Source organism: Gracilinanus agilis, chromosome 1 (genome assembly GCF_016433145.1).
Source record: "Gracilinanus agilis isolate LMUSP501 chromosome 1, AgileGrace, whole genome shotgun sequence".
In the NCBI taxonomy this organism is placed as follows: domain Eukaryota; kingdom Metazoa; phylum Chordata; class Mammalia; order Didelphimorphia; family Didelphidae; genus Gracilinanus; species Gracilinanus agilis.
This window is the reverse complement of record NC_058130.1, coordinates 275,311,887-275,327,850: the sequence shown is the minus strand read 5'-3', so window position 1 is coordinate 275,327,850 and position 15,964 is coordinate 275,311,887.

Genomic DNA, 15,964 nt, shown 5'->3' with positions numbered 1-15,964 from the left:
TTTAAAAAAGGAAAAGAGAAGAATCAAATCAACTTTCCAGTACCAAAAATGAAAAGGGTGATTACACCTCCAATGAAGAAAAAAATGAAGTAATCATCAGGAGCTATTTTGTTCAGTTTTAACATAATAAATCTGATAATGTAGGTAAATGAAAAATAAAAATGGCCTAGATTGACAAAAGATGGAAAAGAATACTTCAATAATCCCATCTCAGAAAAAAGAAATTTAACAAATCCTCAAAGAATTTCCCAAGAAAAAATACTCAGGGCCAGATGGATTCACTTTAATTCTATAAAACATTTAAATAAAAATTAATCCCACTACTATGCAAATTATATGGCAAAATAAGCAAAGAATCATTCCTACCAAATTTCTTTTATGACACCAATATGGTGCTGATACCTAAGGAAAAACAAAGAAATAAAATTACAGACAAATTTTCTTAATGAACATTAATGCAAACATGTTAAATAAAATGCTAGAGACTATAGTAATGTATCACAAGGATTTTTCATTATGACTAGGTGAAATTTATACCAGGAATGCAATGTTGGTTTAATAATAGGAAATCTAGCAGCATTATTGGCCATATCTATTATTTAATATTGCACTAGAAATGCTAGCTTTAACAATCAGAGAAGAAAAAGAAATTGAAGGAATTAAAGTAGGTAATGAAGAAACTAAACTATAACTCTTTGAGGATAATATAATGGTATACTTAGAGAATCCTAAAAAATCAACTAAAAACTTGGTTGAAATAAAAATTTTAGCAGTTTCAGCCTACAAAATAAGCCCATATGAATTATCAGCCATTTCATATATTTCCAACGAAGCCTAACAGCAAGAATTAGAAAGAGAAACTCCATTTAAAATTACTCTCGACAGACTTCCTGGTTAAGATGGCCGCTGAGTGTTATGATTATAATAACAGATAGTTTGGAGAAGCAGATAAATGTGTCAGGGTCAAATATAGCTTTAAATCAAGAGCCCTAGATTGACAGGTTACAATGAGGAAAGGAGGGGGTAAAACATTCCTGATTCTCAAACCCCTCCCCCTCTAACTGCTTCTGCTTCAGTTGGTAATGAAGACAGGAATAAGATTCTTCTGGTGAATTTCTGTTATGGCTGAAACCCCAATAATGTTTCTTTCTTAAATTTAGATTCCTCTCAGGTCAGTTAGAGGAGATATATAGAAATTATTTATCTAACTGTTGAGGACAGAGGAGATCTTAAACTGGCAGCCAACAGGATTCAATCTAGAAATTCAGACTGAATTGTAAGTATCTTCCAAATAATTATCAGGCACAGCTTTGAAGGTAAAAAGTTATATTAGGAATTAACAAGGAAAATTAGAGAAGTCAGTGAAGGTTTTAGGATAAATGAAAGGTGACCCTGAACTGTTAAATTGATGTCCCCTTCACCCTCCTCACTGGAGGGATGAAGCACTTAACTAAAACTGGCTCTCTTGCTATAGATAAATATCTTACTCTCTAATTACTAAATAATTATATAATTATATTAATGAAGAATAGTAATGACAAATAGGCTAATCCTATGAGTAGAAATCACTAGCTTATGCTATAATGGTTTCTCAGGAGAAACCCCAAGTCAGGAGGAACAAGCAGAGTATCTGCTCACATCCAATCCCACAAATTTAACTGTCCACAACCCTTCTCAACTACCCCTCACCCAAGGTTCTCCAGGGGGGTCCCCAGGAACTCTGGGTGAGGCCATCCCTGTACCTTTGCAGGGATTCCATGCTTTTCATCTGCACACAACACTGAGTAAAGAGCAGCTACTTAACCACTCGTAACCAAAACATATAGGACTCCTTAAGAAGACATAAAAACAAATCCAGAGGAATGAAGAGACTCCCCAACAGGGCGCAGCATTGAAGGTACATGGAATTGGGGCATTTCCATGCTATAAGCAGGTGAAATAGCTCTCACTAAAATGCAAGTAGAGCAACCCCTCCCCCACCCCACACTACCTACAGTGCCAAAGCCAGCTCACAAGAGCTAGAGCAAGCTTGGGGCACCCATTCAGTTCTTGGCAGCTACCTGGGGTCACCAGAGCCTGTTCCTGAGAGCAGCAATACTTAAGACCCCAAGAGGCTAAAGAACGCACTCGGATTTTGAATGCAGACCCTGAGCGCAGGCACAGGTGCAGGCTCTTGAGTCCACGTATCCTGAGCGCAGGAGCGGACTCGGATCCTGAGCTCAGGATTGGACCTTGAGTGAGGACCCAGTACAGAGCGTTGCACGACTGTGGAAACAGTGCCCTGAAACTATTAAAGGAGCCTCAGACAGAGGAACAAACAAAGGGGCCACCAGGAGTCTTGACCCTGAGGAAAACGAGATCTGAGACTTCAAGAGCCTAGAGAGCGCAAACAGACTCTGGGTGTGAGGAAAAACCTGAGAGGGTGCAGGGCTAACAATGGCAATCCATTCTCAAGAACCCCAAAAGAGAAAGATCATCAAGAATAAATCTGTAACACTGGACAACTTTTACACAGAGAAAGTCCAGACAGCAGAGGTGAACAAACAAGTAATCACATCCAAACCTTCCCAAAATAATGAAAACTGGTCACAAGCTGTAGAAGAATTAAAATCTGAGATGATGAGAAAGATGGAAGAGATCTAGGAAGAAAATAACAGTTTAAAAGGCAGAATTTCACAATTGGAAAGTGAGGCAAGTCAACTGAAGACCAGAAATGACCAGATTGAAAAGGAAAACCAAAAGATTGTAACTAAAAACCAGTCCCTAAAGGCTAGAATTGAGCAATTAGAAGCTAATGATCTCTCAAGACAGTGAGAACAAATAAAACAAAGTCAAAAGACTGATAAAATAGAAGGAAACATGAAATATCTGAATGAGAAATTGACAGATCAAGAAAACAGGGCTAGAAGAGACAATTTGAGAATCATTGGTCTTCCTGAAAAAAGCAGAAATTAATAGAAATTTGGACTCCATACTAAAGGCTATCATTCAGCAAAATTGCCCCGAAGTTCTACAACGAGAGGGCAATATAGACATTGAAAGGATCCATAGATCATCCTCTACATTAGACCCAGAAAAGACAACACCCAGGAAAATAATAGCCAAATTCAAAAGCTTCCAAGTAAAAGAAAAAATCTTAAAAGAAGCCAGAAAGAGACAATTCAGATACCAAGGAGTACCAATCAGGATCACACAGGATCTGGCAGTCTCCACTCTGAAAGACCTTGGAATGTGGTATTAAATAAAAGAATAAAAGGCTTGGAATATGATATTCAGAAAGGCAAGAGAACTGGGCCTTGAACCACGGACCAACTACCTATCAAAACTGACTATATACTTCCAGGGGAAAGTATGGGCATTCAATAAAATTGAAGATTTCCAAGTATTTGCACAGAAAAGACCAGGACTAAATTGAAAGTTTGATATCCAAAAACAAAAATCAAGAGAAAATGAAAAGATAAATAAGAAACAGAGGGGAAAGAAAGAAAACTCATAATTTTTAAATTTTCCTCTTTAAGGGCTTCAATAAGATCTAATTATCTATATTCCTATGTGGAGAAATGCTATGTATAAGTCTCTGTAGTGAACTCTATTCACTATTATAGTATTCACTATTATAGTAAACAGAAGAATAATTCATAGGGAGAGGTTGGAATACTAAATGGTCTAAGATGATATGGAGGGTTGGGAAAGAGGGGGGGTGAATAGCAGGGGACACCAAGAGAAACTTGAGTGAATAAGAAAATAGGATATTCTATTACACACAAAGAGGGCATGGGAAGGGGAAGGGATGAATACTATTATAAGGAGTGGAAGAGAGCATTAAGAAATAATATTTAAACCTTACTCTCAAAGTAATCAAACTGGAGAGGGAAGAGTAGTTATATTATCCATTGGGATATAAAACTCTATCTAACCCTACTGAGAAAGTCAGAATGGATAAACCAAGGGGAGCAGGGGAGTGGTGAGGTCAAAAAAGGGAGGGGAGAAAAAGGGGGAGGGAATTCATTAGGCCTTTAAAATAAAAAAGGGGGAATAATAAGGGAGGGGGTAGAAAGGGAAGGTAATCAAGGGAGGTGATAAGGGATACAGGCTTAAAGCAAACCACTGGTTTAAAAGGAAATAGTGTAAAAAGAAGAGGTAGGACTAGGGGAACAAGGCAGCAAAGGTAGTACTCAGGGGGAAATTTTTATCCTTGAGTGCATATATTAACAAATTAGGGAGGGCAGAGATTAATGAATTGGGCATGCAACTCAAAAACTAGAAAGTGAGCAAATTAAAAATCCCCAGATGAAAACTAAATGAGAAATACTAAAAATCAAGGGAGAAATTAATAAAATTGAAAGTAAAACAACTATTGAATTAATAAATAAGACTAGAAGCTGGTATTTTGAAAAAACAGATAAAATAGACAAAGTAATGATCAATCTAATAAAAAAAAAGGAAAGAAGAAAACCAAATTGTCAGTATCAAAGATGAAAAGGGAGACCTCACCTCTAATGAAGGGGAAATTAAGGAAATCATTAAAAATTATTTCACCCAATTATGGCAATAAATATAACAATTTAGGAGATATGGATGAATATTTACAAAAATATAAATTGCCTGGATTAACAGCAGAAGAAATAGAATACCTAAATAATCCTATATCAGAAAAAGAAATTGAACAAGCCATCAAAGAACTCCCTAAGAAAAAATCGCCAGGGCCTGATTCACATGTGAATTCTATAAGACATTCAAAGAGCAACTAATCTCAATACTATACAAATTATTTGATATGATAAGCAAAGAAGGAGTCCTACCAAATTCCTTTTATGACACAAATATGGTACTGATTCCAAAGCCAGGTAGATCAAAAACAGAGAAAGAAAACTACAGACCAATCTCCCTAATGAACATAGATGCAAAAATCTTAAATAGAATACTAGCAAAGAGACTCCTAGCAAGTAATTAAGAAGATCATTCACCATGATCAGGTGGGATTTATACCAGGAATGCAAGGATGGTTCAACATTAGGAAAACCATCCACATAATTGACTATATCAACAGTCTAACAAACAAAAATCACATGATTATCTCAATAGATGCTGAAAAGCATTTGAAAAAATACAGCATCCATTCCTATTGAAAACACTGAAAAGTATAGGAATAGAAGGACCTTTCAAAAAATAATAAACAGTATATACCTAAAACTGTCAACAAGCATCATATGCAATGGGGATAAATTAGAAGCCTTCCCAAAAAGATCAGGAGTGAAACAAAGATGCCCATTATCACCTCTATTATTCAACATAGTACTAGACACACTAGCAGTAGCAATTAGAGAAGAAAAAGAAATTGAAGGTATCAAAATAGGCAATGAGGAGTCTAAGCTATCACTCTTTGCAGATGATATGATGGTATACTTAAAAAATCCTAGAGAATCAATTAAGAAGCTTGTAGAAATAATCAACAACTTTAGCAAAGTTGCAGGATACAAAATAAATGCACAGAAACCATCAGCATTTCTATATATTTCCAACATGTTAGAGCAGCAAGAGGTAGAAAGAGAAACACCATTTAAAATCACCCTAGACAATATAAAATACTTAGGAATCTATCTACCAAAACAAACACATCAATTATAGGAAAACAACTACAAAATACTTTCCAAACAAATAAAACTGGATCTCAACAATTGGAAAGCCATTGGTAGGATGAGCTAACATAATAATAATTACCATTCTACCCAAATTAATTTACCTATTTAGCGCCAGACCTATCAAACTATCAAAAAAAAGTCTTTACTGAATTGGGAAAAACTATAAAAAATTTCATTTGGAGTAACAAAAGATCAAGAATATCAAGGGAAATAATGAAAAAAAATGTGAAGGAAGGGGGCCTAGCAGTACCAGATATTAAATTATTCTATAAAGTAGCAGTCATCAAAACAATATGATACTGGCTGTTATGATGATAATAACAGATAATTTGGAGAAGCAGATAAATGTGTCAGGGTCAGTAAACCTTCAAGTCACAGGCACTGATTGACAGGTTTCAGTGAGAAAGGAGGGGGTTAGACACTCCTGGATCTCGAACCCATCCCCCCTAAGCAGTTGACGTTTCAGTTGGAAAATTTAGACTTGCTAAGATTCTTCTGATAAGTTTCTGTTATGGATGAACCCCAATGATGTTCCCTTTCTTTAATTTATATTCCTCACAGGTGTGATAGATGAATAAGTAGAAGCTAGCTATCTAACTTGAGGACAGAGATAAATGATCTTCTTAAAACTGGCAGCTGACAGGATTCAAACTAGATGACCAGACTTGAGTTGTGAGTATTTCCCCTAATAATTTTCAGGCACAGATTTGAAGGTAGCTTATATTAAGAAGTAAAAAGAAAAACTCGAGGAATTAATGAAGGTATTTGGATAAGGAAAGGTGACCCTGATGTATTAGGTTGAAGCTGCCCTTCCCCCCACAGGAGGGGGTGAAGGCACCTAACTGAATTTGCTCTCTTCTTAGATAATTTATATATCTAATCACTGAATCACTAAATAATTATTATATTGATATTGATGAGGATTAATTCTAACAAACAGGCTAACCTGTGAGTAGAAACCACACTGGCTTATGCCACAATAGCCACTCAGGTTAACCCCAAATTCAGAAACAGTAAGCAGTGTGTCTGCTCACTTCAATCCCCAACAAGCAACTGTCAACTCTTCTCAATTGCCCCCTCACCCAAAGTTCTCCAGGGGGGGTCCCCTGGAATTCTTGGTGAGGCTGTCCCTGTATCTTTGAAGGGATTCCATGCAGCTATTTCTACATAACATGGCTAAGAGACAGAAGGGAGGATCAGTGGAATAGACTTGGGGTAAATGACATCAGCAAGACAGTGTATGATAAACCCAAAGAGCCAAACTTTTGGGACATGAATCCACTATTTGACAAAAACTGCTGGGAAATTTGGAAAACAATATGGGAGAAATTAGGTTTGGATCAACATCTCATACCCTACACCAAGATAATTTCAGAATGGGTGAATGACTTGAATATAAAGAGGGAAACTATAAATAAGTTAAGTGAACACAGAATAGTATACTTGTCAGATCTGTGGGAAAGGAAAGATTTTAAAACCAAGCAAGAGTTAGAGAAAATTACAAAATGTAAATTAAATGGTTTTGATTGTATTAAACTAAAAAGGTTTTGTACAAACAAAAACAATGTAGTCAAAATAAGAAGGGAAACAACAAACTGGGAAAAATCTTTATAACGAAAAACTCTGACAGGGGCCTAGTTACTCAAATATACAAGGAGCTAAATCAATTTTATAAAGAATCAAGCCATTCTCCAATTGATAAATGGGCAAGAGACATGAATAGACAATTTTCAGGTAAAGAAATAAAAAGTATCAATAAGCACATGAGAAAGTGTTCTAAGTCTCTAATAACTAGAGAAATGCAAATCAAAACAACTCTGAGGTATCACCTCACACCTAGCAGATTGGCTAAAATGATAGAAGGGGAGAGTAATGAATGCTGGAGGGGATGTGGCAAAACTGGGATATTGATGCATTGCTGGTGGGGTTGTGAAATGATCCAACCATTCTGGCTGGCAATTTGGAACTATGCTCAAAGGGCTATAAAAGAATGCCTGCCCTTTGATCCAGCCATACCATTGTTGGGTTTGTACCCCAAAGAGATCATAAATAAACAGACTTGTACGAAAATATTTAGAGCTTCTCTCTTCGTGATGGCAAAGAACTGGAAAAGGAGGGTATGTCCTTCAAATGGGGAATGGCTGAACAAATTGTGGTATATGCTGGTGATGGAATACTATTGTGCTCAAAGGAATAATAAACTAGAGGAATTCCATGTAAACTGGAAAGACCTCCAGGAACTCATGCAGAGCGAAAGGAGCAGAGCGAGAAGAACATTGTACACAGAGACTGATATACTATGGTAAAATTGAATGCAATGGACTTCTGTACCAGCAGCAATGCAATGACATGGGACAGTTCTGAGGGATTTATGGTAAAGAACGCTACCCACATTCAGAGGAAGGACTGCAGGAGAGGAAACATATAAGAAAAATAATTGCTTGAACTCATGGGTTGAGGCGGAACATGATTGGGGATGTAGACTTGAAACTACCATACCAATGCAACTAACAACAATTTGGAAATAAGTCTTGATCAATGACACATGTTAACAGAAGTGGAAATGTGCATCGGCCATGGGTGGGGGGAGTGTGGGGGTTGAAGGGGAAAGTAGGAACATGAATCATGTAACCATGTTAAAAATGAATATTAATAAATGTTTAAAAAATAAATAAATAAAAATAAAGTACTAAAAAACAAAAAAAAATTACTCTCGATAATCAAAGCTACTTGGGAATCTGCTTGTCAAAACAACCATGCTGGAACTATGTGAACAAAATTACAAAACACTTTTCAAAGAAATAAGATTAGATCTAAACTATTAGGAAAAAAAACCCCTCAATGGCAAATGGATAGGTCTTAGCTAACATAACAAAAATGATAATCCTTTGTAAATTAATCTACTTATTAAATGCCACATCAATTAAGGTCCTAAAATAGATCTTATAGAATTATAAAAATAGTAACAAAATTTATCTGGAAGAAGAAAAAACAAAAATATTAAAGGAAATGTGAAGGATGGTGGCCTAACATTACCAGTTCTTAAGCTGTACTATATAGCAGTAATCATCAAAACAATCTGATACTGGATAAGAAATAAAAGTGTTTCAATGGAATTGATTAGGGATAAATAACCTCAGCAATATAATGTTTGATAAACCAAGAAAATATCAGCTTTTCAGATAAGAACTCATTATTTGACAAAACCTGCTGGGAAATTTAGAAAACAGTGTGGCAAAAATTAGGTTTAAATATATGTTTCTCACTCTATACCAAAATAACATCAAAATTGATATATAGACATAAAGGGTGATATTATAAGTAAATTAGGGGAACATAGAAGAGTTTGCCAGTCAGATGTAGGAGAAGAGAAGACTTTATGATAAAACAAGAGACAGAACACATTACAACATATACAAAGAAAAATTTTGATTATATTAAATTAAAAAGGTTTTATACAAACAAAACCAGTGCAACCAAGATAACAAATTGGGGAAAATTATAACAAATTTCTCTGATAATGTTTTTATTTTGCAAATATATAAAGAACTAAGTGAAGAATATAGTAATCCAAGTCATTCCCCAATTGATAAATTGTCAAAGGATATGCATAGATAGTTTTCAGATGAAGAAATGAAAGTCATTTATAATCACATAAAAGTATTCTAAATCCCTCTTGATTAGTGAAATGAAAATTAAAACAACTCTGAGGTAACCATTTCACACCTGTCAGATTGGCCAATTTGACAGGAAAGGAAAATGAAAAATGTTGGAAGGGATGTGGCAAAATAGGGGCACTGATGCATTGCTGGTGGCATTGTGAATTGATCCAACCATTCTGGAGTGCAGTTTGGAATTATTCTCAAAGGGATATATAGAATACATACTCTTTGGTCCAGTAGTATTATTACTAAGTATGTATCCCAAAGAGATAAAAAAATGGGAAAGGACCTGCTTGTACAAGAAATATTTATGGCTACTCTTTTCGTGGTGGCAAAAAAAAACAAAAAAAAAACTGGAAATTAAGGGGATTTTCCTGAATTGGAGAATGGCTGAACAAATTGTGATATATGATGGTGATGAAATACTTTTGTGTTATAAGGAATGAGGAACAAGATGATTTCAGAGAGAAGTGGAAAGCCATAAATGAAGTGATGCAGAGTGAAATAAGCAGAAGCAGAACACAATGGATACAGTAACAGCCAAGATTGTGGAATGATCAAATATGATAGACTTAGCTACTAAAAGCAATACTATAATCCAGAACTATTCTGAAGGACTTATGGAAAATAATGCTATCTCCAGATAAAGAACTACTGGAATTGGAATGGAGGTGAAAGCATATGCTTTATCATTTGTTTTGGGGGGTATATGTTTTAGGTATTGTTTTTTATAAAATTAATCATTTACAAAAAAGAATAATATGAAAATATGTTTTGCATGATAATACATGTATAACCCAGATTGAATTGCTTGATAGCTCCATGAATGGGAAGGAAAAAGGGAGGGAGACAATTTGGACTATATAACTTCAGAAAATGTGTGTGGGAATTTGTTATTAAATAAATATATAATAAATAAATAAATGTTATCTATTATTATTTTTTAAAAGTGAACATTTTGTTAAATCATTATAATTTCTGGCCTTTTCCAGAATTTCCAGGATTTCTAAATGAAATTTATTGAGTCTATCAATAAGTGCTAAGAGAATGTTAAAATGAAATCTCCTACCCATCTCACAATTACATCAGTAATTGCATAGATCTTAAACTTTTCTAAAAATAATCATTTTTAAAAGTAAATCACACAGGGGGCAGCTGGATAGCTCATTGAATTGAGAGTCAGGCCTAGAGATGGGACGTCCCAGGTTCAAATGTGGCCTCAGACACTTCCCAGCTGTGTGACCCCGGGCAAGTCACTTGACCCCCCATTGCCCGCTCCTTCCACAAGGAGCCAATACACAGAAGTTAAGGGTTAAAAAAAAGTAAATCACACAGCTGGTATGAAGTTTTCTAGCATTTCTCCACCCCATGCTGTATTATGTGAAATTGTTGTTCAAACAAATGAATGTGTATTTACTTCAATTCTCCTTTTTGGTTGATTTTTGCTAACTGTACTTGATGCTTAAAAATACTTAATGCTGAGGAATGTGTGATGCTTGGGAATACTTGATGCCTGGGAACAACCTGAAAAAATGTTTTTTTAGCAACAAGTTTTTGATCTATAAAAAGAGGCTGCTCAGAAGGCTTGGGGTCTTTGGCTACAGACCAGAATCTGGCTGTATTGTGAGAGCAGTCCTCTCTCAATAAACCTATTTTTTATTACTTGAAAGTTTATTTTATTTTTCAGAGTTTCAGCTAATAAAATTTCAACACAAGAATATAGAAAAAAATAAGAATATCTTTTTTCTATTTTTTCCCAAATAAATTCACTCTTTTAGACATTTCAGTAACTTTAGTAAGCTAATTATTTTTTAAAATTGTTCTGTCACCCCTGTCACCCAGAGTTCGCTAGGCAGAATACAGGAGCTTTTTGGAGTGCCTAGCATTTGCCACTGGTTATGGGATTGTGCAAATTCCAGTTATTTCTCCTTCCCATTGGCTCTAACCTCTGAAAGAAGAAAAAAATGGCAATGTCACAGAGGTAAAGAACAAGTTACATGCCAGGACAAAGTCATCTATAATTCCTAGATTGAACTTCTCCAGCCTGAGGTTAAACTCAAAATTTCAGAGGCATTGTTATGCAAAAAGTATAATTATTCAGAGTCTGTTAGAATACATTAGACATGAAACAATATGTCTCTACCAGCAACAATGCAATGATCCAGGACAATTCTGAGGGACTTAAGAAAGAGTGCTTTAGTTTCCTCTTCAATGGAGGTTAATTCACCCTTTTTTTTTTTTGATAATGGTAATTTCAATCTCTTCTTTTTTTAATTGAATTAACTGATTTGGAGGAGCCAAGATGTTGGCATAGTAGGTAATACTAAAGCTTCTCTGAATCTCCTTCCAAACTGATCATTAAAAAAGCTTCTTCAAAGAACAGAAGTTAAAGCAGAACAAGCAATGGTGCTCTCCCACTGAATACAATGTGAAAGGTAGGCAGAGAAAAGATATATCTATAAGATAAGGGGGCAAAACTGCACAAAGAAAAGAACAGGCTAACCACCTGCACCCCATCTACTGGGCCAGATGCAGACCCAGGACCTGAGCAATCTCCAAATTCTAGAAGGTAGGTTATACTAAAGAAAAATCACCACAGACCTACCCCTGGAGGTTTCAGGCCCTGGAAATGAGACTTGAAGATTAATAGCACTAGACACACTTAGTGCACAGCAGAAGTGGTAATAACAGTGGCAGGGAAGATAACCTCACAGCAAAACACTGCAAAGCATGCTACGACAACAACAAAAAAAAAGTGCCATAGATTTACCACTGTTAATCCCAAGCCTTAGAATTAAGGATCAGAGTTTTATAGTACTGGGCTTATAGTACAGGCCTCTGACAGGGAAGGGAAGATAGCCTCAAGGTAAAGCTCTGAAAGACAAAAGCTAAAATAGAAATGACCAGCAACATGCAGGACTCCCAGTTCTCAAGTGAGAAAATGAGTAATGTAATAATTATAATTTAAATTATGAGGCTGTTAGTAGCTTTTTGGTTGCTTTATTATAGCAAAATAGAAATAGTAAAAAGAGGGAAAAGGATTCCTTCAGTTAAGTGAGCAGATCACAAGCCAGAGACCCACACCTGCCACACCTTAATCAAAGCAAAGCTCAAGCTCCTAAAAAAGAGCCCTGTGGCGTGGGTCTCAACCAAATTTATTTCCAAAGCCCCTGTATGTCAAATGAGGATATATTTAAAGGGATGCTGGGAATTTAGCTCAGATGTGCCAAATTTTCCACTTCCACCAAAGCAAATTGAAAATTCATTCATGTTCAGGATATTAAAGATCTTATAGCTGAATGAAATAAAGTCAGTACAAAAGCCAACATCTCTTGCTCACATCATCCCGTTTGTGATATTGCCAGTGCATTGGTTTAACCCAAGTAGGTGCTGGTAACTCCAGAACTTTTTAATGTAATAACTACATAACAATCCTTTTGTTAGAGGAGATTTTGGGGGGTTTTATTTTATTTTGTCCAGATCTATCATTTAATCAGAGAAAGAAATATCTATTTGTAAATCTGTTCCACCAGGGATGATTGAGAATTTTCCTTTAATTTATAGTTATGGAAAGTTGTTTGTGGCAGAGAAAGTTTTAGAATAATTTACTCCGTGGTCATAAAACTATTGTAGGTGTTATAAAAAATAAAAGTAAATAAGCTGAGTAGGTGGGTGTGATGAAAGATAATGGGTAATATAGGTGATTATAAGGTGATTTGAGGAGGAAATGAAGGTATGGGAAGGTATATTGGAGATAAAGGAAATGGGGTATGTAGAAGAGGGCAGCTCAAACAGGTTTATTCCCAGAGGCTTGAAACAGAGGATACAGGGAGGAAACTAGGGCCAGTAAGAAATGTTTAGGCTTGACTGGAGAGTTTCTCTTGTTAGTTTCAAAGTCTCTTGAGGGTCGGGTCAAGAGGGCCCCTCCCTGCCAGTCAAACTGATGGCTGGAGGAAGTCTTGAAGGTGGGTACTTCCTGTCAAGATGGATGCCCCAGTTGTCTCAAGAAATAAAGGAAAATGATTCTTTCCTCTTGAACCCTTGTCTTAATTTTTGACACAATGGCTCACCACAGGTTTTGAATAGGTAACAAGGGGATTTATTAATACCAGGGTCAGTCAGAAGGGAAGAGGGTTTCAGGATTTTCTAATTGCTGCTAGGGAGAGGGGTGAGGGTGGGGAATGGGTCGCGGAGAGGTTAGACAGAGAGAGAGACCGGCTCTCCCAGTCAGGAAGATTTGACTGCCTTTTAAATAAAGTCTTTATCAAAAGTAGGGATAAGTTATTTGAGGATATTCCAGTTATCTAAAGAAACTAAAACCCACTATGTTCAATCACCAAGCCCTCCCTGCCAACCAGAACCTAAAGGAAAATCAGGGAAGGGGAGGGATGGAGATGAGAGATCAGAGAGAGGTCCAGAGAAATGAGATAAATCCAAATTTCCCCAAAACAAAATAAACCCAGGCCAAGGCCAAAGCAATTAGGCCAAAGCCAAACGGCCAAAGCAAAAGCCTCCAGCAACAGGGAAATCCAGAATGCAAAAGACCTCTCAGTTGTAACTTCACCTCTATTTTTAGATTTAAGTTCTAACTGACTTTCTGAACATTCTAAGATGTTTAACTGACTTTTTGTGACCATTAGAAATTACAGAAGCAAAACGTTTCTGTTAGCCACCTTGCATTACATAGGTTATGAGCAAATCTTTGAACAAAAGTCTTCCTGACTCAAATTCAGGCAACCATCCATGAAGTTTAAGTTATACTGCCTCTTGATCCTTCTTGTTGATAAGATTTAAAAAATCTTTAGATATCTTGATTTTAATTGTTATAGCCAATAAAGATTATTTCATCCATATTAATTCAGTCATTTTTATTTTAATGATTTCCCCATTAACTTTGTAATCTTTAATACCTCTTTTAGGAAAGATTCATGGATAAATATATCCTGGTATATAATTCTTAATTTCAATTTCAATGTCAACTTCATTTTAAGTAGTTACTATAACTAATACCACATGGATACCAATTTTTTTGTCTATAGAGAAAAAAAGATTTGTGATAGCAAAAATAAGAATAGCTCACTGGACATTGTAGTTTACAAAATATTCTGAATATCATTTAATTTTAACAATTAACCAATAAACATGTCAGATACTGTGATAGGCACTGGGAATAAAAAGGCAAGTGAAATAGTCTCTGCCCTAAAGAAGCTTACTTAATATATGGTGACTCAATATCTACACATTCAAGGAAATAACAAAATAAATAATTGTTGTATTTGTAAATAATAGAGATTGATATTAAAAGGAGAAGTAATATTTTAATTATGGCCATGTTGGTAAAATAAAGAAGATCACGAGCCTGCTAAAATCTATTTCAAATTGCCTGCCATTCCTTCTCTCAACTCTCCTACATAAACCAAGAGCCACAAGTAACCAAAGACACAGGAAACCAAAGAGAGACAGTCTCAAGCCTAACCTCCCAATTTAAGCTGTGTTTTATGTTCATTCATGTCAAAACCAGAAACCCAGGTCTTCTGGTTGGTTCCGGGTTAAGATGGCGGCAGAGTAAGAAGCAGCTCTTAACCTCTCCTGACCAAAACACACAAAACTCCTCAAGGGGACATAAAAACAAGTCCAGACGAATGGAGGAACCCCACAACAGGGCACAGCGTGGAAGGTACGTGGAATCGAGACACTTCCAGGCTATAAAGGGCTCTCACTAAATCGCGGGCTGAGCAACCGCCCCACCCCCACACCCCCCACACACAAGATCTATAGCTCTGAAGCCAGCTAAAAAGAAATAGAGCAAGTTTGGGGCACCCATCAAGTCATTGGCAGCTCCGGGGCCTGTTCCTGAGAGCAGCAAGATTTAAGACCCCAGTAAGCCAAAGAACGCAAGAGAAATCTGAGCGCCGGAGCAGAGACCGGACACTGGGCGCAGAGCGCAGGCTGAGCAGAGTACAGGCACGGGAGGAGGCAGGGGTGGAGGCAGACACAGCCAGGAACTAAAGCTCTGAAAACCTGAGTGGGGAACCAGTGCAGACGGGTATACGACTGTGGAAGCAGCGCCCTGAGACTTGTAAAGGAACCTCCTGCAGAGGATCAAGCAAGGGGATCCACCAGGGGGCTTGACCGCGGACAGACACTGAGCGTGAGGATAAACCTGAGAAGCTGCTGGGCTAATGATGGCTACCCAGACTCAGGAAATTCAGAAAAAGAAAGAATAACAAGAAAAAGAAGCCTTTAACACTCAACAACTTTTACACAGAGAAAATCCAGACAACTGAGCAAACAGAGGAGGAGAACAAACAAGCATCCGAACCCTCCTCAAATAAGGAAAACTCCTCACAAGCTATGGAAGAGTTCAAAACTGAGATTTTGAGGAAAATGGAAGAGATCTGGCAAGAAAATAACTGTTTAAAAGGTAAAATCTTGCAATTGAACACCAGAAATGACCAGATTGAAAAGGAATACCAGAAGATTACGGCCAAAAACCGGAAGATTATGGCCGAAAACAAGAAGATCATGGCCGAAAACCAGAAGATCATGGCCGAAAACCAGAAGATTATGGCCGAAAACCGAAAGATTATAGCGGAAAATCAATCCCTAAAGGCTAGAATTGAGCAATTGGAAGGCAATGATCTCTCAAGACAACAAGAA